Below are 25,661 nucleotides of genomic sequence, written 5' to 3'. Positions count from 1 at the left end.
TCTTTTTGTCTGCCTTTCCTGGTCTGGCCACATTTGACTGTGTCACTTCTCTCTTTTCTCACTCTTCTCTGCCCTCCACAGACCTCCGTGCTGCCAGGACTTCCTAACGGAAGGGCTTGGCTGGCTCCCTGAAGCCATCCAGAACTGGACCCGAGGGACCCAGCTCAACTTGAATGTCCTTTTATCTGCCCAGGAGATGGGAAGATGCCGACACCATGCTTCAGTGCTGTCCCGCATCTGTCTTTCTGAGTTTAGACTTGGTTTTTCCATTATATTCCATTCAACTGATTTTTCCATGATATTCCACAATGTCTTACCTAACTCTAGCTTTCTATACTCAACAGCAATGCCTCCTGAGAGCCTCCTGGGTGTCAAATACTCTGTTGTGTGCTTTTGAGGACTAGGGTGTTAGCAAGGCACAGTCTCTGACTTTGCAGGGCTCACAGATTCATGGGGAAAATTGATGTTCCAGTTACAGTGAGGCAAGGCAATCTGGCAGTAACTCCATAGAGAGGAATGACAGGCTGGGCCTAGGAATGGAGGGGAGCGGGTAATAGAGGATCCTAAGGAAACTGAGAGAAGAGGGGCTGGAGTGGGGCTGGTCTGCGCTCCTGTGCATTGCCTTGGCTAACATTTTACTTGTCCTTCTGAATCACCCTGGCATTGTCAACAAAGAATAATGTATGATCCTTCTTGGAGTAAAAAGCCTTCAGCAGTGCTTCACAAAAAATTCTATTGTAAATTTTGTGTCCTACCTCAAATTAATTAAAAAAAAAACACGTTGTTAATTCGCTCCAAGCCCACTCAGCTGCTGAAGAATTTTGAGTATTCAGCTAGAGATCTTTGTAATGAACAAGTAGCTCAATTATTCTGGTTTCATTATACAATGTATCAGGCATTCTTTTTTTTTTTTTTTCCCAAGGCAGAAGAATTTTTCTTAGTACAGAACAAAATGAAAAGTCTCCCATGTCTACCTCTTTCTACACAGACACAGCAACCATCCGATTTCTCAATCTTTTCCCCACCTTTCCCCCTTTTCTATTCCACAAAACTGCCATTGTCATCATGGCCCGTTCTCAATGAGCTGTTGGGTACACCTCCCAGACGGGGTGGCTGCCGGGCGGAGAGGCTCCTCACTTCCCAGACAGGGCGGCTGCCGGGCGGAGGGGCTCCTCACTTCTCAGACGGGGCGGTTGCCAGGCGGAGGCTCTCCTCACTTCTCAGATGGGGCGGCCGGGCAGAGACACTCCTCACTTCCCAGTCGGGGTGGCAGCCGGGCAGAGGCTGCAGTCTCGGCACATTGGGAGGCCAAGGCAGGCGGCTGGGAGGTGGAGGTTGTAGCGAGCCGAGATCGTGCCACTGCACTCCAGCCTGGGCACCATTGAGCACTGAGTGAACGAGACTCCGTCTGCAATCCTGGCACCTCGTGAGGCCAAGGCTGGCGGATTACTTGCGGTTAGGAGCTGGAGACCAGCCCGGCCGACACAGCAAAACCCCGTCTCCACCAAAAAAATACGAAAAGCAGTCAGGCGTGGCGGCGCGCGCCTGCAATCGCAGGCACTCGGCAGGCTGAGGCAGGAGAATCAGGCAGGGAGGTTGCAGTGAGCCGAGATGGCAGCAGTACAGTCCAGCTTTGGCTCGGCATCAGAGGGAGACCATGGAAAGAGAGGGAGAGGGAGACCGTGGGGAGAGGGAGAGGGAGAGGGAGAGCGAGAGCGAGAGCGAGAGCGTATCAGGCATTCTTTGGCATCAAGGAATTAAAGCACATTTTCTCTGGCAAATGGCAACAGTGTCTGATTTGAAGACATACCCTACACAAGTGGTTCTTGACTAAATGTAGTTCCATCCAAAAATAAGAGTTAACCTCTTGTAGTCTGGTCTCAACTGGCTCATTCCAGGGAGTTCTTAGCTCACACTTGCTAATATTTTGTTTACAATTGTGCAAATTCTACAGTTGGCAATATTGTTTACCAGGCATTGAACTCTTTTACTTATTAATATTTTAATAGGTTTTGGGGGAACAGGTGGTGTTTGGTTACATGAACAAGTTCTTTAGTGGTGATTTCTGATATTTTGGCGCACCTATCACCCAAGCAGTGTGCACCGTACCCAATGTGTTTTATTTTGTCCCTCACCCCCTCCCACCCTTTCCCCCAAATCCCCAGAGTCCATTATAAGGCACTGAACTCTTAAGCCTTGTTCCTTGTTCCCACAGCTCGGCCAATTGTGTTGGTCCTTTCCCCTGCTTTATTTAGTCACTTCCTCTGGAGGCTAGCCTTTTCTACCCAAGACACCATGGGCAGTGGAGCACTCAATCCATATTCTCCCAGACATGCCCCTCAATGCCAAGCAGAGAATCAGAGCACCTGGTGTTTGGGGACCAGACCTGTGTCCACTAAAGGACCCCAGTCAAAGGAAATGGCATCTCTTGAAAAAAAAAAAAAAAGCTACTTTCTGCCCATGAAGAAGGACCCCGACCTTCACCCAGTGTAAATGTATAGGCAGGACCCCCACTACCCTGTGCTCCTTTGTGCAGTTGAGGAAAAGGTGGCCCATCTGGATGGATACAAAGCTTGGCAGGAAAGCAGGGGCAGGATTTCAGCTCCCTTGGCCCCCGTGCAAGTGAAGGAAGCTTTCCCCTGAGGTTTATTTGACATTGTTCTCCCCAGACAGCTGCCTTCCCAATTCAAAGGCTCAAGACCGTTGAAAAGCATATGCCAAGGGACAGACTAAACCTGTGACAGAGATGATTGCCAGTTTGCGAAAATGCTGAAAGCTTTCCATAAATTTGGGATCCACAAGGCACCTTGTCGTCACATGCTGGGTCAATCCCATTGCAGTGGCGAGTGGAGGACTGGACTGGATGATGTCCAGGAGCCTAGCACTGTGTTGAAATAAATTATTCTGCAGGCTGGTGGTGGTTATAAAGTCACTACCAGCAAGGAGTTGGGGCTGAAAGGAGAAACATTATAAAACGGTTGCCACTAAAGTGTAGTCTGTTCAGGGCCAATAATTAACCCTAGTTGGAGATGATTTCCCTCTTTGACTATCACAAGGGTTGAGAGCCGAGTGACTCTGCCTGTCCAATTTGATTGCTAGGGTGGTCCAAAGGAGAGTTCCTTCACCTTCATCCACCTTTATTGGGTCTCTCCTCTTTCTTTTACTGCCAAATTTCTTGAAAGAAGAGTCCAGACTTACTGTCTCAATAGCTTCTCTGCCTTGCATCTGACTGACTGAGTGACTGACTGACAAGAGGTCACAGTGTGTTGGACTGCTAAGGTAGCCAGCCTTTTCTTGTTTTCCCACCCTATTTGTCAGTGTAAAGTGTTCTAAGCTGATGGCTTCTCTTTCCTTTTTTTCTACTTTCTTCCTTGGACTCCAGTTAAATGACCCTCTCCAAGTTACCCCTACCCTCGTGGCTGCTTTTCTGCTTCTTCATTAGTGCCTAAGCTGAGTGTATTGCTCATGGTTCTAGCCTGAGCTTTTTTCCCTGATTATCTTCTGTGTTGGAGATTTGACCCACTCGTGGGGTTTCCATGATAACGACTCTGCAACAGACTTCCAGAGTCATCTCAGCCAGTCTCATCTATGTCCAGTCCTCAATGCCCACATTTCAACATGTTCAAGGCTGTCATCTTCCCTCTCTACGTTGGTCTTGCTGCGGCTTCTTTAGAGAAATTATCAAGACTTTGGAGTCATACACCTAGGTTGGAATCCTAGTTGTACACTTTTCTGTGTGGCCTTTGAAATGAAGTCCTTTTTTCTCATGTTCTGTGAATGCTACCAATGCTCATTATACAATAAGCACTTGTCAAATGCTGGTCTCCTTCCCCATTTTTTATTAGCATGAACATTTCCCCTCTCTAGTGGGCTTGGAATCATCTAGTTTTTCATTGTAATAATGTACTTTCTCCTCCTCTACACCTCCGCAAGCCCATTTCTCTGGAAACACCTCTCATGTTGGTCCTCTCCTTTCAATATTAAGGGACGTCATCTGGGCCCATGCAACCAGTGTCTCTGCCTACCTGATCCTCTCTGCCCACCACTACTGCCTGAAGCATGTTTCAGATCATATTCCCACCCAAAAACTGCCAGTGCCCCCACTCTCAGTTCCATACCTTTACTTTCAAGGTTTTTAATGATCTGCCTCAAACCTAGTTTTCTGCCAAACTTAGAATGGCTCAATCACATGGCATGCTGGGACCTCAGTGACAGAATCCAATGGGATGGGGTAACCAGGGTAGCCCGTGTCTATCCCAAAGCCTCCAATCTGGAGGTTGGGGCAATGCTTTAGGGCCATAATGATGCTCAACGTGAAATGGGGCTTCACCTGTACTTGGGCGTTGGGCTCTGGTCCTCAGGGCAAAGATCCTAGGCAAGAGGATCAATGACTGGGCCCCAGCCAAGCTGCTTGAAAGCCAGGGCAGCACTAGAGGACCAGTTGGAAGTCCAGAGTCTTGGGAAAAGGAGGCAAAATCTCAACCCCTATGTATAGAGCAACATGACGTTCGGAGGGAAGGAAGAAGGCAATGCAGTGGTCCTGGGCTTCTACGTTAATTCTGAGGGTGGCCCCGCAACTCTTCATCTTTCTGTTCCCTGGCTTTAGGCATGTATCTTGCAAATAGCGCTTGCTTAATTGATTTGACACACCTCCCTACACTTACCCCTTTCCATACAAAGTGCCAGGTCCTCTGAAAGCTCCCTATATCACCTGGCCAACTGGAATTTTCACAGCCAAGGCAGAAAACAGGTGAGGTTTGGTTGTCAATCTCCATCTTAGGCATTGAACGGGATGTGTAGGCAGTTCATGGAAGACCTTTTTCACTCTTCTGAAGACTTAGGAATAAAAAAGGGCTCTTACTGTTATCATGTGGTCAGAAGGCATTCTTTTTCCACTTTAAAGAACCAAAACCTCCTCCAGTTCAGAAACAGTAAATGAATGGTCCACCATGTGCTGCGAACTTTGCTGTTCACCACCATGGCTGCTCCTAGCAGCATCTATGCAAGCACCCCATGGGTGCTATCCAGGGTTTCTTCTTTTTATTATTAATAGCTAACATTTACTGAGTGCTTACTATATGCCAGGCACTGTGCAAAGGGCAACACAATGCCTCAGTCCCAGGTAGTTCCTGGGAAACTGAACAGAATCTTAAATAGAAACTCTAAGGAGTTAGGGAAGTGAGGGCTCACTGGGGCTGCGACCCCAGGGGAGACCACACTCAAAAGATGGTTTTGCAACTCAACCTCAGTTTCAGGCCTGCTATATCACTTCCACTCACTCAGTAGTAGGCTTGGCATTTAATGGGGGACAGAGGCATGGTGGGAAGTTGGGGGTGCTGTTCAGGCTTAGACCTCACCAGCCTCTGCTGGGACTGGTAGCATGAATGCTGTGTAGGATGTTGGGGAGCTGGAAGAAGACTCTTCCGCAGCCCCTCCCTCTCTATCCCATTCCCCTCTCATCTCCCCACCCTTCAAGGTTAAATATTAAAAATTCCCTTCACGGGGTGCGCTTTCAGTCCTTGATTCACTCCAAACAGGCTTCAAATGCAAATAGCTGTAGAGAAGGTTAACAAGGTTGCCTCAAATTATTTGGCAAGGGGTGGGAAGAGGATGCCCAGGAACCCTGGCTGGCTGGAGAGTGGGGAGAAAAGGGGGCACAGTGGGAAGCTGCAGGCAAACACCTGCCATTGTAGCATTGCAGAAGGCCCCAAAGGACCCAGCCAATGTGAGACAGGTTGGTTTAAAAGCCTCCCATGGGAAGAAACCCAGAATGATGACAAGCAGAGCCAAGTTCACATCCCTGTGGATGAGAGTGTGGCTCTGGGAATGTGAAGCCTGGAGCAGGAGTCAGGGGCAGGGGCTCTAGGAGAGCTGCTCCATGCCCAGAATTGTGCAGGGAATGGCATAAGCAGTGGCCCAGTCAACTTGCTTATCCCAGGCCCCCTTTTCCCAAATTTATGATTTGAAAATGAATTATTTTAAAATGTCTCTGGAATCTTGAGTACAGTCTAACAAGGCATTTGAAATGTAAATATTTATGTATTTAGGAAAGCATGAGGTAAATTACCTTCATTGAAGTATATACATAGAGAGAGTACCACAGGGAGTAGGATTGTCTCAAACAATTCAGCATGTCTGCTTGTCAGGGACCTGTACCCACCACCCTGTCCTTCCACAAAGAATGTAACTAACCAAAAACCCTAGTTCTGTAGCAATGACCGCATTTGAGAACGACCCCACACCCCGCACTTAGTTCACCATCATTTCTCTTGGCACTGCAAGAAGGAGGTCAGAATGCAGTTATGTTGCAGGGAGGTCACTGCCACACTGCAGATCTTTTGCTCATAATGAAGCTTGGCAAGTTAGGCTGGGAGACGGCAGGGCTCTCTCATCGGTGTTCGTTTAGCCACTATGGGTGGGGCCGGCTGGGAGGTCAAAGGGCACAGCCATCCCCCATGCAATTCTGTAATGGACAGTAGGATATGGGGGAAGGGTGTCTCACCAGAGGAGCAAGGCAGAGCCCAGATCATAGCTGTCATGCCTGAGAACAGTCTGCGTTTAACAAGGAGCAGGCTTGTGGGGCCAGAAGGTCAGATCTGGACTCTGATTTTTAGGAAAAAGCAAGGATGGGAGAGTGAGTGGGGACAAGAACAAAGGAGGAGGCTGAGAGGACAGTTTCTCTGTAGTGGGCCACAGGAGCATGCCAAAGCGTGAGAGGATGGAGCACTTACCAGACTGCTTATCTGAAATGAGGAAACTCCCTTAGATAAAGCAGGAACGCGGTGGTGAAACCTAAGGTGCAAGACTCCAGGTTTCAGCAACCCCCAAAGGGTGTGGGATGGTGGAGAAGCTGTGACTCAAGTAGCAGCTGTGGAACACTAGTGGCCAACCCAGGGGTGGACTATGGGGGGTGGGCGGTGAGTTGCTTTGGACAGTGGGCAGAGCAGTGGCAGCTTGAACAAGAATTCCTGTCTCCAGATTGGGCTGGGAGTATGGCAGGATTGAGCACACAGGTAACTCAGCTGTCAGGACCTGATGAGGGCCAGGGATGGTAGGGGCTGGGGACAGGAGGCAAAGGGTAAGTGGTTTCATTCATTCAAAAATCACTGCACAACTGCTGAGTGCCACCAACACCAGCAGGCCAGGGATAGGAAGATGAGTAAGACATGGTCCTTACTCTTGAGAGGTTTGTGATTGCTGTAGGAGATCTAGACTGGGGAAAATAGAGACTCCAGTGCCTTAAGAAATTTAGTCAAACTCATGGTGCTTTGAAAGTATTAGACAAAAGCAGCTCTCTATTCTCATATTTTACTCCAGTAATACTCTTTAGCTTATGCATATCAGATTTATTTACCCATTGATTTTTCCACTGAGGCATTGAGCTTTTGAACATTCCACCTTCAACTCAGCTGTAAGATGCACATAGACTTTAGTTGCCAATAAAATTGGCTGGCAACCTGGGACCGCTTCAGGTCAGACACCAAGGAGGTGGTACTTCTGTTTCATTTTATAGTGTTAGCCCCAGACCATTGAAGAAAACCAGGACTCAGTTGAATAATTACTTTGGGGGTCTTAACTGAACAACTAGTTGCAGGGCATGAGGGAAGGTGAGGGCATTTGAGGGTAGGATGGAGACCTGGCCAGGGCAGAGTGAGGGGGAAAGGTGTTTGGGCCCAAGAGACAAAGCCTGCATGGGAGAGGCTGCCTTCTGCACAGCAGCAATACCAATGTCTGAGCTGTGGCTGCCCAGGAGTGCCGACGAGGCCCACACAGCTTCAGAAGTGGCACTTGTAGCATGTGAGACAGCCTGGTGTGAAGAAGCCCCAAATTCAAGTGGGCTCTGTTTCTGGGCCAATTCCAAACAGACCTGCCTGATATGCCAGAGAACACAGGTATCAAGGTTCGCATTGCGTTAGTAATGCCTGTGAGAGACAGTAGGGTGAACCCCGCAGCAATGTTTAGCCTTCTTCTCCCTTGACTGAGGAGCCTTGGTTGTTTGTTCTTAAAGGATATATTTTCCACTGTTTTGACTGGGCTTGTCCAGGGGTGCTGGGAAGAACAAGATAGGCAAGAAGGGAAGGACTAATAAATTTTCTTGCTCATTCCTAAAGTCCTATTTTTAGATTAGAGTTTTAGATCTTGAGCTCATCACTATGTGCACTAGTTGTCATTGGATAAGTCATGTCCAGGTGGGACACCTGGTGGCGGCTCCACTCTTGCCAACCCTGCCCTCTATTGATGCCACCCACCTCACAGATGAATGTGCTGGGTAGGTTCAGCCAAAAGCTCTTTCTTTTAGAATCAGCCTCAGCAAGACTAGAGTGACCTCCTGTCTCCTGTAGAGGCCATCTAGAGGTATATTCTGAATCTGCTGTGGCTCACTTCTCTCAAGATCTCTTGGGTCAGGGGTCAACTTCTCACCTGTACTTCAGCCAATGTATCCTCCTATGCTTGGGTCCCTGCCTTTTATTTCCTTCTGGGTGATTTTCATCTGATTGCCTTGCTGCACAGGTAGAAAGCAACAGATCTGCAGAATGAAAACAGCTGGGGAACCCTGAGTGGGGTGAGATTAGAATGGAGGAGGTGGTGGTATCTTCTTAAGGGGGTACTCATGGTGGAAGGGTCTTCGTTTTTCTTGGGGAGGATTCCCTTTTTGCTGTCCAAGGAGACTTCCTTACACCATGGGCTTTGGACATGCTTGGTAGTCAGGGCACACTTGGCTTTGAAATGCAACAAGCTAAGTGGAATAAGCATTTTGTACCATACTGGCTGATGGTACCATACTGTGGGTCAGATAGGAATCAACCTTCCAGGGGAAAAGAACAAACAAACGAAACAGACAAACAAGTGCCTGAAGACAGAAATTTAATTGAGTGCTTCCTGGCTTTTATTTTAGCCCCCCTCATCTAAAGATGTGCATCTGTCCCAGATTTGAGCTATGATGTGTGGAGAGGTAGAAGAGAGAATATTTATAAACAAATAAGAGGTGTTGACCAGAACTCTGGGGATTTGGGTGAGGAAGGAAGCCAGGTTTTCTGTGGCAGGGGTAAAAAGGGAGAGCAAGGGAGAGAAGGGGCGATCCAGCAGGAGAGAGGAGTAGAGTTGTTATAGATGACTTCTCCTGGAGAGTTGGATCAGGCCCATTGCGGGTGAGAGGGCAAATCTTTCCCAAGAACCCAAGTGGTAGAATGGGTCTGGCCTTCCCTTTAGGTGGTTATTGGAGAACTGGTGGGTATGCATGTGGAGACACGGATGCCTGACAAAGCTTGTGCCATCTGGATGGGGGGCAAGTAAGGTGTTTAGGAGTGAGACTGTGGTGACTGGTGCCAAAAAAAGAATGTTGGGGTGATCAGATCCAACACCAGGCCTTGGTGGTGACGAAGTCTGGCGGAGTCAAAGGAATGAGAAAAGACAGTTTGAGAGAGAAAATGGATCAAGTAGGCTAACGCAAGTATGGAGGCTGTGAAGGCCCTGAGCGCTGGAAGCCCAGACTATTTACTGGCAATCAAAGAAACAGGTGGTGAGAATGTGGGGGTCGAAAGGGCAAGTGCGTGATCTACAGCTGTGATAGTTTAGCATTTCCTTGGAAGCATATGGAATATATTCTCCTACTTGAGATAATGGGGAGCATGTTTTTCCAGTTTAAGCTAGAAGCAAGGAGCCAGCAAGTCTAGACCTATTCCAGAGGCCACGAGGGGTTTTATGCGCCGAGCCCTGGACATTATGTCAGACATGCAAACCCTGCCTCAGCTTTTTTCCCAACACTCAGCTTTTTCCCAACATTTCCCCCTTCTCTTTTTTGTAAAACCACCACAGCTATCATTATTACTAGCATAAAAGGTGGCCTCTTTTTGTTTTTAAATTAATTGAGCAAGGCAATTGCAGGCTGTGCAGCCCTTAATTGCCAGTTGGTGATCCAACTTCATTTTTCTTAGCCCTTATTCAAAATGGAGTCGCTCTGGTTTGAATGCTTCCCACGTATCTCCCCTTTCCCTTTTACAAGAGGACCCTTAATCCTAGGGGTTTCAGGATGAAGGTCCATGCTGAATGCGGGCAATGATACTCCTGCCTAACTATTAGGGTCTCTTGTATTCAGGGTAGAGAGGCACTCAGTCAGAAAGCATTGGTCCGTTAAGCATCTGTAGGTAAAACCCTGGTGCTCCAGCAGTTTCTCAGCTTCCTGTGCGGTTTTCTTGATCTGTCCCCATGTTATGGGGATTGCACCCACACGGTTCGTTCATCTCCATGAGGTAAAACTTTCCACTGATAATGAGAAACAGGCCCCTTCTAATAGAAGGCACAGAGAAAGCAAATGGAGGCTTCTCAAACCTTCAATTTGCACTGTACAGGTGGGTCCACTAGATGCTGTGGCTCATGATAGATCTTCAGATGTTTGGTGGGCACCCACACAGGCACCTGATTGTCACCTGGAGAGACACAAGCAAATCTTCTTCCCCATATAATTATCTTTCCTTTTTCCCAGCTCTTTGTATGTGCATTCCTCCACCATATATCTTGTCCAGCCTTTTTGTTTTCCTTTTGTCCTGTCAGGTGTTGTTCCACTGCAGTTATGGGTTGATCTTTTTGTAAATTTAAAAATTTTAATGTTAATAAAGCTAAATGCAATTACATATGCAGTGTCTTATATTCCTGGTCCTTCTCCAAGTCGATATCCCATATTTCTCATCATTTGTCTACTATTATTACTATATTGATCCATAGGAATAGATATTTCAGCATCCCATTGTTGCAATAAGTCTCTTCCCCATAAATTGACAGGAATAGGTTTAATAATAGACTGAATTGTCCCTTCCTGGCCATCCAGCCCTTGACATAGTAAAATCAAGGAACTGTGAAAAACCTCTGAGGCGGTTCCTACGCCAATGATACCCATGGAAGACTTTTGTTTGGGCCAGTGTCGGGGTCATTGATTTAGAGCAATAATAGAGACATCAGCTCCAGTATCCACTAGTCCTTCAAAATCCTTTCCCTAAATAGTCACTATGCAAATAGGTCTTTCGTCAGACACTTGATTAACCCAATATACAGCCTTTCCTGCAGGATTAGTACTACCAAAGCCGCCTGTTCTTTCACTGTGCTGCTTCCTAGTTTTGTTTAGGGTAGCAGCAGCAACTGAGCAATTCTTTCTCCTGGGGAGGCAGACCACAGATTTGAGGAACTAATAACTAATTGAATTTCTCTGGTATAATCAGAGTCAATTATTCCTGTATGCACAGCAACACCTTTCAAATTTAGACTAGAACTTCCAAGTAATAGACCAACTGTTCCTGAGGGTAAGCGTCCTCTAACTCCCATAGGGACCTTTTTTGGCAGCTCCCCAGGAAATAGGGAGATGGTAATTGTGCTGCAAAGGTCTATGGCAACACTGCCTGCTGTGGCAGGGGACAATTGTTGTATGCTTGTAAGGGCACTAGCTGTGCCGGGTATGCCTCGGTTTGTTGAGGGGCCTGAGGTGGGCCACTCTTCCCATTTCCTGAAAGAGGTTGTCCATCTTTAGAACGACACTGATTTGCCCAGTGATTGCCTTTTTTACAATGGGGGCATACACCAGGGCTTTTCTGTTGATTGACGGTAGTAGTTCTCGCCTTTTGATTTTTCCTTTTCTACATTCCTTTTTTGTCTCCAAATTGCCCACAATTGGATCAAGAGCCTGAGAAATCGGGCATATTCTTTCCTACTCTTAATCCAGCCATAGCCTGAGCTGAAAGAGTAGCCTTATGTAAGTTACCTCCAATGCCATCGCAAGCCTTAACATATTCAGAGTAATGGCTTGCTTGAATTCCTTTCCTCCTTGCTGGATTATAGTAATGGGAAATTGCCATACTTCAAGGTCTCCCTCGGCTCTAGCTTTTTGAATAGAATTTTGTATAGCACCACCAATTGCTCCAGGTTTTAATGTTGCAACTACAGGAGCGGTGTTTTTCAGCTAATTCATTTTCTCGCCCATTAATGGGAGAGAGAAGAGGTGGCCATTCACTTAATTCAGCAGGTGGAGCCAATGGGCTAGTAAAACATACTTCTTTCAGTTTCCCTTTCTTTTCTTTAATTTCCTCCGGTTTCTGTTCCTCACATTCAGAATCTGAAATTAGTTCTTTACACTCGTCCTCCTCTTCCTCATCTGAATCTACCTCATCATCTGTTTGAAATGGCTCAAAAGCTGCCTTTATTATCACCCACATTGACCAAAAAAAACTGGAATTTTTGCTCCATCTTTATACGCCTTTTTAAAATCTCTGCCAATTCTCTCCCATTCATCCAACTCCATAGTCCCTTCTTCCAGGAACCATGGGCAAAACTCCTTTACTGTACTAAAGAGTGATAACAAATTCTGAGTACTAACTTTCACCCCCACTCTTCATAATAAATGCCTTAAGAAACTTAAATAAGCAGAATATTTGCTTTCACTTTGTCCTGTTGTTACCCTGGTTCTTCCGAGCCCTCAGCTTTCCCACCAAGCTTCCTTTAGTCATCCTTGGGTGTCCTTTGACGATGCATCCCCTGCTTTCACATGCTCTAGTGTTCCTTCACCAGGGCCTTTGTTGCCCCACGTTGGGCAGCCAGGAATGTTGGGGTGATCAGATCCAACACCAGGCCTTGGGGGCAATGAAGTCTGGCAGAGTCAAAGGAAAGAGAAAAGACAGTTTGAGAGAGAAAGTGGGTCCAGGTGGCCAACGCAAGTATGGAGGCTGTGAAGGCCCTGAGTGCTGGAAGCCCAGACTATTTATTGGTGGTCAAACAAAGAAACAGGTGGTGAGAATGTGTGGGTCAAAAGGGCAAGCACATGATCTATGGCTGTGATAGTTTAGCATTTCCTTTGAAGCATACGGAACATATTCTGCTACTTGAGATAATAGGGAGCATGTTCTTCCAGTTTAAGCTAGAAGCAAGGAGCCAGCAAGTCTAGACTCATTCCAGAGGCCACGAGGGGTTTTATGCACTGAGCCCTGGACATTATGTCAGACATGCAAGCCCTGCCTCAGCTTTTTTCCCAACACTCAGCTTTTTCCCAACAAGAAGATGAAGTGTTGTATCTTAGGGGCTCCATCTACAAGGATGAAGTGAGACCGGAGAAAGGGGTGAAATCAGCAAGGGTAACTATCATCATGTGTCTTGAGGTCTGCTGCTCCTTTACTCCAGCCTCTCTGTCTCAGTTCTTCTCATTCCAGAGGTCCCTGTGGACTGTGACAAAGATTTTTCAGAATTCAGAGAGGGAACCAACACAGGGGCAAGCTTGGTTTATTTCTCTTTATTTGGTTTATTCTCATTATTATTTTTCTTGCCTTTTCCACCTCTAATTCCTTCTTAGCCCTTCCCTTTCTGCTTCCATTTCTATCCCAAAATATGAGCCACAAAGAGAAATTTGGGGAATTAGAAGGAAGAGACTTAAGGGAAAATGTATATGTCATTGGTATATGTGTCAGTTTTCAGTCATAACTTGGGTTGGGGGAAGTCAGTGCACCCTTTCCTCTTGCTGAGGAAATTTCTTCTGAGCCTTAGCCACATCCCACTTGCACAGGGCATCATTCTTTTCTTTTTTTTTCTGGCATGTATCTCTACTTCAAATTCAAACTTGGCCAGTACCTCTGGCCAGCCAAGCAGCTGTCCCCTGGGAGGGGGGCCAACTGTCCTGCCCCTCACTGCCTGCCTCCCAAGGCTGCCCTAGGGCTCAGCTGAAGAAGGCGGTTGTGCTTTGCTGCCCCCTGTTGCTCAAGTCCTGCTTTTCCATAGGAGCTGCCGGGCTGTATGTCTGGATGTGACTTCTCCAGGCAGGTCCTCCTCTCCTGCCCGCAGTGCTCTGGCTCCTCAGGGTAGGTTTCTGTCCAGGACATGGCCCCTGAAAGGGCTTGGAAAAAGCCCCCTTGTGCAGTACTGGCTGAGCTTCTACTTGCTGCCCCAGGAACCTCCAGAGAGTGCCCCAAACATCTGGTATAGCCTCTATTCTTACCTAGTCAGTCATGTTTCTCTTCAGGCCTCTTCTAAGAACAGTTTCCTGGAGAAACAGAATAGAGTTGTGGTCACTACACTGGAGTCTTCCTGGGGTAGGAGTGGGTCCTTTCTAAAGTAGAAGGGGCTGTGTAGCAAGGGGGCTGTGTGAGCATTTCTAGAAATGTTGTCTGCTGAATTTTCCACTGGGAAAGAGCAAGTCCTGGCAGAGTTAGCAGCAGCTGGGCAGTAGGCAATAGATAGCACCAGGGTCTCTGGATGCTCAGTGGGGGTGGCATCAGGGAACACTGGTTTCCCCAGTAACGGGCGCCTGGGCCTGCAGTGGCAGTCAATTCCACAGAGGATGCCCCGGAGCTTGGCATCTCTCACTGTGCTGTCTTCTGGGTCTGGAGGCAGGCGCCCACTGTTCTGGCTTCCCATTCCTGAGACTGGAATATGGAGCTCATGTGGCTGGGCAGCTTCCCAGCAGTGGCTGGTCAGGATGTGAGAGTGCTGTGGTCCAGGTACCTGTGGACAAGTGACCTGCCACACTGCAAGACCCAAAATGACACTGGACTACATTCCTTGACACAGTTACAGCTGTACCAAAATTTTTTTTCCAAGGTTCAAGTTGGAACATTTGTAAGCCAAGCCCTCGTGGGTCCAAGCCTATTTTCTTCACCACACCACACTGAGTGAGGGCAGTGGCTCATTACAGACCACAGCATCTCCCCACCTCTACCCATGTAGATAAGAACCTGGAGCCTGCCAAGGACTAGTGTCCAGAATGGTGCCCAAGTCACCTCCTGATAGGTAGGAAGTGGCCAAAATGAGGTGTAGGACTTCATGTCCTAGAGGTCAAAGCTAAGAGTCCAAGGCAAATGGCCACAAGGCAGAAAGAGCCAAACCAGAGCCCCCCCTAAAATGGGGAGACCAGGATGGATAGATAAGAAGAAGGGCAGGCTTTCGCTGGGCGTGGTGGCTCACACCTGTAATCCCAGCACTTTGGGAGGCCAAGGGGGTCAGGAGATCGAGACCATCCTGGCTAAGACTGTGAAACCCCGTCTCTACTAAAAAATACAAAAAAAAGTAGCCGGGCGTGGTGGCGGGTGCCTGTAGTCCCAGCTACTCTGGAGGCGGAGGCAGAGGTTGCAGTGAGCCGAGATCGTGCCACTGCACACCAGCCTGGGCAATAGAGCGAGACTCCGTCTCAAAAAAAAAAAAAAAGAAGAAGAAGGGCAGGCTTTTAGTTTTAGATCTCAGTCCAAAGCACAAATGTGAGCAGAGCGGGCTCTTATGGAGGGAGCCAGTCACATGGGGTCTAGGACGGAGTAACAGTTCAACCCCCTTAGATCCATCCCTTCTCTCTCTGTTTCTCCTTTGACTTTGAAGTTAACAAAAACATTTAATCGCATTCTAAATGCAAAAGCCCCATGCAAACACTTGGAATTGGGAAAAGAGGAGACTATAACAGTTTCTGCCCTCAAGGAACATAAAGTCGAGTTCACAGCCTCTTTCTCTTTCAGCCTCCTCTTGTCTCTCTCATTCCTTCACCTAGCAGGTGCTAGGCAGCAACTGTATACCCAGACATTATTATTTCTCTTGCCTTTTCCACCTTTAATTCCCTCTTAGCCCTTTCTGCTTCCATTTCTATCCCAAAATATAAGCCACAAAGAGAAATTTGGGGAATTAGAAGGAAGAGACGTTAAAGGAAAATGTATATGTCATCGGTGCATGTGTCAGTTTTCACTCATAGCTTGGTTTGGGGGAAGTCAGTGTTTTTTTCCTCTTGCCGAGGAAATTTCTTCTGAGCCTTAGCCACATCCCTCTTGCCCAGGTCTTCATTCTTTTCTTTTTTTCTGGCATATATCTCTACTTCAAATTCAAGTTGGTTGTGGGTCTTCCACCTACTTTGTAGATGGAGATGTGGGGGTTGATGCCAATCTGACAGTGACCAGCACTACAGAGTGGAATGGGAACCTTCTCATCCTCCCGCTGGGCTCCCATCCCAGCCCCCAGGCCTCACCTTATACTCTCCTGCGCAGTGGGGTTCATTCCAGGATGCCCTCCCAATAAAGCTGAGGGCATGAAGGCTTCTTGAATGGCAAGCACTTTGGAGGCTAGGAAGGGAACAAATCTTTAAATCACTAGGTACTCTTTTTACTTCTCATCTTGCTTTTAATCCAAGTCTTTGGTCTCTTACTTGCTTGCTTTCTTCTCACCCAGGACAGAGTCACAGAGACCTTGAAGAATGGAGGAGGTAGAAAAAGGAGAAATGCAGGAAGGAGGTGTGTTATGGAGTTATCCAGTGGAGGCTCGCATCCAGCTTTATTTTGCCTCCAAAGATCTTGCATCCTACCTGTTAAGAAGCTTGGAATGCCACTATTCCATTAAATCTTAAAGGAACTTGAGTCTTTCATTTAAAAATGTGTTCCTAAAATGTAAATGTCCCTATGTGGGACAGTATTTAGCCGACAGTAAATTTGAGAGGAGGGTCTCAAGGGGCAGTGTCACCAGGAAAAGAGAGAAAGGCTCCTCTCCCCAAGTCAAACCTTACCTTACTTAACTGATTGTATTTCCTCCCTCAGAGGATGCCATATCTCAGTACAGGAGAGAAAATAAAAAGTAGAGAGACTTTTATCCAAGCACCCCCTGACCCCCAGGTGTACACAACTGAACCTGATGCAGTGACAATCATGTTCACACATAAAACATCTGGCTAAAGCCTAAGATCACTTCGGATTTCCGACATACATTTTCCTAAGCAGAGCATTTTTCTTTAATTTTCCTTAGAAAAAGACTGTAAAGTAGCTCCACAATTCCCACATCTTCATACTCCACCCTGCATTCAAGTTTTCCTGGGACAGGTATCTATGTGTGTGCATGAATCTATTTTTACGGCATATGTCTAGGACCCCCCACAAGGAGCCAAAGTTTCAGAGAGCCCAGCAACTATGTAACTCCATGGAAGGGAGGCATGATATTACTCTCTGTTCACGGGAGCGTACGCACAGATCTTTTCTCCTCCTCATGGTCAGTTTTCTATTTGTGATTAGTAATTAGCTTCTCTTGGTACACTACAATCTATTACAAAAGCCAAACATTCAGGGGGCGAGCTGAAACGACAAAATTTGGCTATAATTTATGTTGGCCCCTGACATATATATTTTTTTAATGGTTTGGTCTCTAAGCAACTGATCTCTTAGCAACAAGAAGCACCTTTATAAAAGATGGCACACGAAGAGTGATTGCCAGAAAAGCCACCCGGTTCTTAAACAGCCGCGCATCATTAGCAAAACTCACCATCTTCAAGAGTCCAAAAACTAGAAGTGACCAGCAGACCCAGGTAACCTTGATATTTGCACATTTTCCTGGAAAAAAAAAACAAAAACAAAAACTCATGCAACTATTGAAGAGAACAAAATCCTTTGAAATATGTTCATTTTTGAGGTCTTATTAGTTGGTCTTGACTAACTTTTAATAATAGTATGTATTCTTTTAAATAACTGCTTTTTGATTTTTTTAAAAAAAGTGATATTTGTGATCAGAAAACAGTTCACTTGAAATATTTCACTGGCATGAGAATGGAAGGAGGGGAACAATCTATCTGTTTCAGAATTTATTTCTGTAGGTTTTCATTTGATGGGAAAAAAATCCACATCATGGCAAAAATAGGAGTATACAGAATGTCACCCAAGTGGTGTGCTCTATTAGGGAAATACACGTATTTATTTTCTAATTTATTTTCAAACTGCTTAAATATTTAAAGAGTAGCAAAATAATTTTACTTTCAAACTTTAGCTTTTTAATCCAATGTCAATTCCAGTAGAAAGTGATAGTCTTTTGTTGCAAGTGTTCAAGGACTGGTTTTTTCATTTGCTTTCATTGCCGTAAGAAAAGATTCGCTCCAAAACTAAAAATAGGAAAAATTACAGGCATCTGTACCTTGTTTGCTTTTTTCAGGTACCCAGGGATTGAAGACTTAAATGTCTTTCCAGAAAATTGGAATTAGAAATGAGAATTGTTACTTCATCTGTACTCCTTCAATAAAGATTGTATAATTATAAACCCACTTGGGGCACTCAAAGGGCATAAAAAAGGAGATATTTTATGGGGATGAAATAAAAATCCTCCTAATTGAGCTTGGAAACAGTGTTACACAGAGATACTGCAGATCTAAGAAAACAGACTAGAAAATTGCAGTTTCAATAAAGACAAGTTGAAATAGTGACACATCGTTTTATTTTTTATAAGAACTGCTTGTACCACTTTCTCTCTTTTTCTTTATTTCTTTTTTCTTTCTTTCTCTTTCTCTCTCTCTCTCTCTCTTTTTTTGTGCCTTTCAGAGGTGCAAATACCTCTTTAAATTGAACTGTATGCTGACATTCTCTTGGAACCAGAAAATGGAATGCTTTGTCTGAATACAAAGCTTGGTAATGGGTCAGGGCATTCAAAACCAACACAATCCCACAAATTTTGGGACTTACAGTTGCTCCTCTAAGCAAAGGCACCTCAATAGCACATTATGATTACATTTGATTTTAAAAGCTGCTTATGACTTGTATTTCTGTTACTGCTACCGACTTCAGGCAGGAAGAATTCATTTTTGTGGTGGCTTTGCTTGAAGTTAGAAAGTTGGGTGTTTTAGATTGAATTGCAGAAATTTTTTAAAGCAATGCACTATGAAATCACAGAGAAGCATATAGGTTTGTCCTTCAGAACTAAAATTGTATGTACTTGCAGTGTGGTAATTATTGTAGAAATGGTTTGTGGCTTTAAAGCTAAGGAACTTGCATAAATAATTACAAGATGTAACTTGTGTTTGCTATGTCTGGATATGTTTTCAGTTTTAACTGTACTGTAGTTTCCTAAAATATGAAGGGTAGTTAACATGAAAGCAAAGGTATGGTAACATTTATATTGCAAGTGGCAGCTAAGTTTTTGCAGTGGTTCTTTGGGACTTTGCAAATCGAGTCACTGTGTCTTTCGAGTTCATGTGTTCTGAGTTTTATCTATACATGAGGAAACAAGGGGGTCAGTGGGCCTGTAGAGCTTGTCATTTTGGCCGGCATAATGAGCCGTCTGACGAAGATGGACAAACTCCTGCAAGATGTGAGATAGACTATGAAATACTCTGATTAGACTGGCTGCTATAGACTAAGCCAAATCATTCTGCTGTGTTAGGATTAGTTATTTCTGAGACACGCACTTACATTCACACACATGCGTGCATATAAATGGTCTCAATATAAATCTGGAAATCAAAACAAGCCTCTCTATCAGTGAGAGCTTCCTAGGAAAAAGGATAGTTTTAATTTTGTGAAGGACAGTTTCCATCATAATCTTCATTTGGTGTCTAAAAGTCCTAGACAAACTTGACGGCCCTTTTCTTTCAAACCTCAGGCTGGAATCTGGTGTGGGGTGGGCCGGGGGCACACAGCAGCTAGCAGGCACACTGTCAAGCAGTCCTGCTGTAGGGGCGATCTATGTTACGAATGAATCCATTTACTTTGGACACTTTACTACCTGAACGGAAACAATCAGGCAGGAACTTGTTCAATAACTACATGGTTGGCCTTTCAGCAGAATTTTTGAACTCTTATAAATAAACCATACTTGGGATAATTTAGTCTTTCTCTGGTGAGAAGGAAACAAGAAAAAAAAATGTGAGCAGCCACTCTTGAGTTAGGTGCTTGATGAGGACTGGGCAATTTACAACGTGCAGTTTTGCTTAACCTTTACAGCAACTGTCCAGAAGTCTCCGTGTCCCCATTTCACACATGCCTAAGCCAGATCCAGCAGTTTGCCAGATGTTACCTAAACAGTAAATGGCAAAGTTGGGATTTCAACCCAGGACAGTCTGACTCCCAAGCCTGTGCATTTTCCTTGTGTCAGAATGGCACAAGTAGCAATTTAAAACTGACACTAAATAGTCCCTCTGGTCTTAGTAAAGCAAAAGCTCTGAGTAGGGCTGGAGGTGAAGATTTAGGCATCTTTTCACAGAAGAGACTCCTTAACCACTGGTTCTGTTGGTTGGAGTGACTCAGGTCCTGTGTTTTCAAGGCTGCCATTGGCTGTGAGCCAGAGGTGGGTGCTCAGTTAGGCTGTGGCCGTGGTGGCCACAGGCCATGGCACCATTTCTTGCCATGATGCACATCCCAAGTGAAGTGGGGTAGGACTCTTTGAGGTTCCCTTTCTGTGTGAACAGTTCTGAGAACAGGGCTTCCTGGATGTCCCCTCCCACCCTGACACGGGCCACAACAGTTAGGGACTGCACAAGCAGAGTGGAAGCCAAACCACAAGCGGAGCAGAAGCCAAATCCAGAATGGGCCAAGTGACATGTCACCAAGTTAAGGTGAAGGAGGGAGAGCCCAGGTGTGGCTGGGGCAGGCCTGAGAGTGGGGGTGAGATGACAATAGAGAAAGCAGAGCTTTCTCCCCAGCGTTGCAGGATTTCGGTATGCTGTCCCCTCTGGCTTATGGTGTTGCCCCTTCTTTCTTCTTCAAATACCCCTGACAAAGGGATCAATCTTAGAGAGTTTATTAAAAAAAAATCTTCTTCTAAATAGTATTTGGGCAGGAGATGATGTATACAGGAGCGAGGGCCAGGGAGGCTGTAGCCAGTCCTAGAATAAACACTCTGTGCATCTCTATTTCTTGTGATCCTTCCATCACTCAGACACCTGGAGCATCGTGCCTAAAGCCAGACAGTTCATGTAGGTGGGATTTAAACTCAAGTCTTTTGGCTAGAAACACTGTGGCTCTTTCATACAACTGGGAAATATGATGGTATTTGTAGGCAGATACAGATTCTGAGGTGGTCTGCCTTGCATTTGGCATGACCATCAAGTGAATACGAAGAGAGCTCTTCACCTGTTACACTTCAGTTCATCCCCAGAGGAGGGAGTAACACTCCCAAGAGGCATAAGAGGCAACCTCCCATTTCTTTTTCCATTCCCTCCCCACTCAGGGATGTCTATGGGTAATTCCTCTAGTCATGAGTCAGAGGGCTGATGGGCAGCTCAGGAAGTCTGAAAAGAATGCCCAGTAATAGGTTCAATTTTTGTACAAAAATCGGTAATAATCCTTGTGCAAGTAATCTTCATGCCTCTACTTCCCTAGGGTCCTTGTCTCCAAACAGACATGTTCACCCTGCTTGAGTTCCTGCCTGGTGTGTGGTACTATTGATGTATATGGCTGGCACATTGACACCACACACCTGCCGTGGACAGCACGTGCCCAGTCCCACTCTCTACCTGGTGCAAAGGAAGTCTCCTTTTATCTGGCAATTCTGGGTAGAAGAAGAGGGCCACTTATGTCTTTTGTGTGTGTGTGTGTGTGACAAAGTTTCACTCTGTGGCCCAGGCTGGAGTGCAATGGCATGATCTTGGCTTACTGCAACCTCCGTCTCTCGGGTTCAAGCAATTCTCCTGCCTCAGCCTCCCAAGTAGCAGGGATTACAGGCGCCTGCCACCATGCCCGGCTAATTTTTTGTATTTTTAATAGAGATGGGGTTTCGCTATGTTGGCCAGGCTATTCTCAAATTCCTGATCTCAGGTGATCCACCCACCTTGGCCTCCCAAAGTGCTGGGATTACAGGCATGAGCCATTGCAGCCGGCTGTCATTTTTTAAAAAGCATAGCATTCTTACTCTGGGACCTGACTTAGAGGTTGCTTAGTTTGGACTTCTCGAAGGTGAGGGGCCTGAGTTGAAGTGATTTTCCCAAGGGCTGTGCAGCTAGGCAAAGGTGGGATAGATCTCAGTTCTCTTGACTCCCATTCCAGTGCTCTTTCCTCTGTACCATAATAGTTGCTATTCCTAAGAAGAGGGTGAGAGTAGACTATTACCCTTATTTTACAGATAGAAAAACTAAAGGCATAGTTAGATTAGGGATAACTGCCACTCCAAAACTATGAAAGTTATTAAATCTATGAGAGTGATTTAACTAACTGCTTCCCTGGATTAAAAATTTTTATTTTGCCTGCTGTATGTAAATATGTAAGGTTCAGTGTTAAAATGAACACATCAGAGTGTCCAAACACTATTCTGCCTGTTGATCATATAGTTTCTCTCCTGTATAAAAAGTGAGGAAGGGGGTCGGGTGTGGTGGCTCATGCTTGTAATCCCAGCATTTTGGGAGGCCGAGGTGGGTGGATCAGGAGGTCCAGAGTTCGAGACCAGCCTGGCCAACATGGTGAAACCCTGTCTCTACAAAAATTAGCTGGGTGTGGTAACGTGCACCTGTAGTCCCAGCTACTCAGGAGGCTGAGGCAGGAGAGCTGCTTGAAACCGGAAGGGCGGAGGTTGCAGTGAGCCGAGATCACGCCACTGCACTCTAGCCTGGGCAAAAGAGTGAAACTCCATCTCAAAAAAAAAAGTGAGGAAAGGAATGGAAAAATGGTCCCTCCCATTATGAAGCCTGTTGTCCTAACTGAGTATGCATTTATGGAATCCCTGAAAAAGTCGAATCAGTGTATATCTGCATAGCTGTCTATCTCAACTGTCACAGCCAAACTCCACACCAAAAATCATAACCAGGGGCATTGTAAGCAGTTTTCCTTGTGGATTTTTCTCCTGCTGGACCAGTTTTTTCCCCTATAATAATTACAAACTTCATACATGAGTTTGGTACTACTCTAGAGGAGGCTCTAGCAAAACTACCCTGCTGTAGAGGAGCAATTACAGGAACTCTGCAATTCTGATGACAGTTCTAAAAACATAATGTGAAGGTACGAACTCATAAATATACAGTTCTCTGTGCCAGGTTCTGTGCTAAGACCTTCATGTAGCTTTTCTTATTTAGTGTTCACTACCTATGATGTCGATATTCTGAGCACCACTTTCCAGATGAGGAAGCTCAAACTCTTCTGCCAATGAGGCCAACACCATAGAGTGGTGTTTGTTTACAAAATGTATATTTTATTGCACTCAAATGATGTACCTGGCACTGGTCTAGATGCTGGTGCTATAAAGTTAAATAAGACATGATCCTTGTCTTGAAGAAGCTCATAGCCTAATGAAGCTCATTTCCAGTTACATTTGGGAACTTCTGCTCTTTGGGGCTAGTCTAATAGCACATAAGAGATTTACTCAGGAACACATATCTTGAAGGTTGGGAAGGGTTGGAGAAGAAATACGAGGATAGGAAAAGATATGGCTGAGGTTAAAACTGAAGGGAAAAATCGAAGATGGACAGAAAGTTGGCACTCACGGTGTGTAGAATACAATGGGCACAAGCATGGATGAGAGAGTGCTGGGTTGTGCAAAAGTGTCAGCCAGCCTGGTGTTTCTCTCTTGGATGAAGGAGTTCCACATTGAGGCACAATATAAACAATGAACTTGGTGATATAGGACAATAGTAGAAAATCCTAAAAACCAAGCAAAGGAGTTTGGATGTAGTGAACAGATAACGAAGAACTGGTACAAAATCTGCTGATGCAAACACTGCTGGCTTTTTAATATCACCAGATTGTGAACACCTATTATGTAAAAAGTGCCAGAGGAAAAGATTTTTGTCAAAGTAACATTGACCCTGATGGGGGGATAATATGAACTAGAAGATCAGTCTTTGGAAATCCTTGGACTAATCAATCAAAGAGTGGCAGTAGCCACAGAGGATACAGCCTGACCTCAGACTAATTCAGAGAAAACAATGGGCTTGACTCAGTGAGTAGATATGGGAGAAGAGAAGAAGGAAAGAAAACCAAAAGGATGGTGGGATCCCTAGAACTAAAGAGAAGTCTAAGGCTTAGCTACCTGGTTGGGTAGAACTGTGGTGGAGCTAGTTTGTCAACAAGGTTTAGATCTTGTAAATTGTCCACCCAAGTGAGAATATTCCTTGGAGATGTTAAATATGTCACCCAAACTATAAATCAAGACACGTTGGGTCTCAGAAAAGATGTACTCTTCTGAGAGTACAGGAAGACAGGGGAACGATCTGGAAAACATCATTTGGATGCTAAACTATTAGAAATTTCAAGGTGTTATAATTTTTTATGGGTACATTAGGGTTAACTGGGTAGTCAGAACTTTAGGTGACTCGCAGGCCTGGTTAGAGGGGTCTTGCTCCTACAGGTGCTTGAAAGAGCATCTCTAAGAATGAGAGAGGGACAGAACAGAAGATCTGGAGACCACAGACTGTATGACCTGGGTGATTAAGAAGAGGGCGATAAAAAAGAATCAGGACAGAGTATGAATAAGAAGTGAACAGAGATGTGAGAAGAGAGCCGGAAACAAACTGAGCTACGTGGTTCCAAGGAGACGTTCTCTGCAAAGGCAGCAGAGAAGTAAAAAAAAAAATGCTTAGACTTGCACATAGTTCATCAGACAGGGTGAGAGGGAGGCCACTGATACCCTCAGAAAGCAATTTGGGAGGAACAGGAACCTAGGAAACCAGACTGGGTGGCAGTTGTTGTGGGGGTGGAATCCCAGAGCCTAGTCAGGCCTCCAGACCCACAGGGCCACATGCTGAATGAACACAAGACAGTCGGTCTAAAGACTTGGGCCTCAGCAGAGACCCATTTTGGAATCTGTCTGCCTGTGTAGCCTGGGGATAGTCAGCTTGCGATGGGAGGAAAGAGCATGAACTCTAGAGTCAGACGGATAGATTTTGGTCTTTCCTCAGAAAGAAACCAACTGTTGAGACCCTGTCAAAGAGATTTAATCTCTACTTCTTCATCTTTAAAATGGAGCTACTTCTACTTATCTCACACAGTGGTTTCCTTTTTTAATTTTAAAGACTCAAAGGAGATAAGATGCCTATAAAATATGGGGGAGGTGTTCAGTAAATACCAATTTCCCTAGAACAGTGGCTGGTTATACTGTGTTACTTGGAGTATGAGATTTCTTCAGCAACTTCTAGAAGCTGTTTTTAGGGTGAAGGGGTTCCAGGTAGGGATAGGGATACTGATTGGAGGAGCTCCAGCTACCCACATCCCAGTCTTACCAGAGCACTGGGATCCCCCAAAAGCTTTTGCTTAAGGCGGTAGGGGAGGAAGCAGAGACCAAACTACTGCGACTAGTAATGAATTCAGCAAGGTTTCAGTTCAGGATACAAGGTTAGCATACAAAATCCAATTGTATTCTTATATACTCTCAGCAGTCAATTGGAACATAAAAAATTTAAAACAATTTCAATACAGTAGTACCAAAAAAAAAACCAAAGAGTACTTAGGAATAAATCTAACGAAAGATGTCTAAGACCTCTACACCAGAAATTACAAAACATTACTGAGAGAAATTGTAAAGGACCTAAATATATGGTGAGATATATCACGTTCGTGGATAATTGGCTGTATTGATCTATAGAGCCAGTAAACTGCCATTTAAAATTTCAGCAGACTTTTTGGGGTAGAATTTCAGAAGCTGATTTCTAAAATGTGTACGGAAATGCAAAAGACCTAGAATAACCAATGTGTGTGTTTGTTAGGAACCTTTAAGAAGCAGGTGGCAAGACTGCATTAAACATACAAGAGGTTTACAGGGGCAAATGACTGGGAAAGATAAAAAGGGAGGGAGCAGGAGTAGGCCAAAAAGCTTTCAGTCCCCAGTGTAGTCTGGAATCTGTGAAAGAAGAGAGGGAAGGGCGAGTTGTGTGGAAAGGGCTTCAGACCACAGTATAGCTCTGAGACAGTTTCAGTCAGCAGTAGGGAACCCCCAAGCAAAGATTGCCTGTTGGAAGAGTCCTGCCTTGGCTGGAATGGGCTACCACTAGTACC

General features: G+C 45.4%; 1 protein-coding gene across 3 annotated transcripts in view; it reads left to right on the top strand.

Annotated features, from left to right (window-relative positions):
• The window catches only part of CYP19A1 (cytochrome P450 family 19 subfamily A member 1), a 129,957-nt gene that overhangs the window by 42,659 nt on the left and 61,637 nt on the right, over positions 1 to 25,661 (top strand). The window contains exon 1 of one of the 3 annotated variants that reach the window (XM_031002137.3): positions 16,264 to 17,290. The exons of the other annotated variants lie outside the window; for them this stretch is intronic. The gene's annotated coding sequence lies outside the window, so the exon portion shown is untranslated. Of the gene's footprint in view, positions 1 to 16,263; positions 17,291 to 25,661 lie in introns of those variants that run through there. 3 annotated transcript variants of the gene reach the window in all.

Source organism: Gorilla gorilla, chromosome 16, assembly GCF_029281585.2.
Source record: "Gorilla gorilla gorilla isolate KB3781 chromosome 16, NHGRI_mGorGor1-v2.1_pri, whole genome shotgun sequence".
Classification (NCBI taxonomy): Eukaryota; Metazoa; Chordata; class Mammalia; order Primates; family Hominidae; genus Gorilla; species Gorilla gorilla.
Note: the sequence above shows the minus strand (reverse complement) of the source record. Positions and strands in the feature narration are given on the sequence as shown.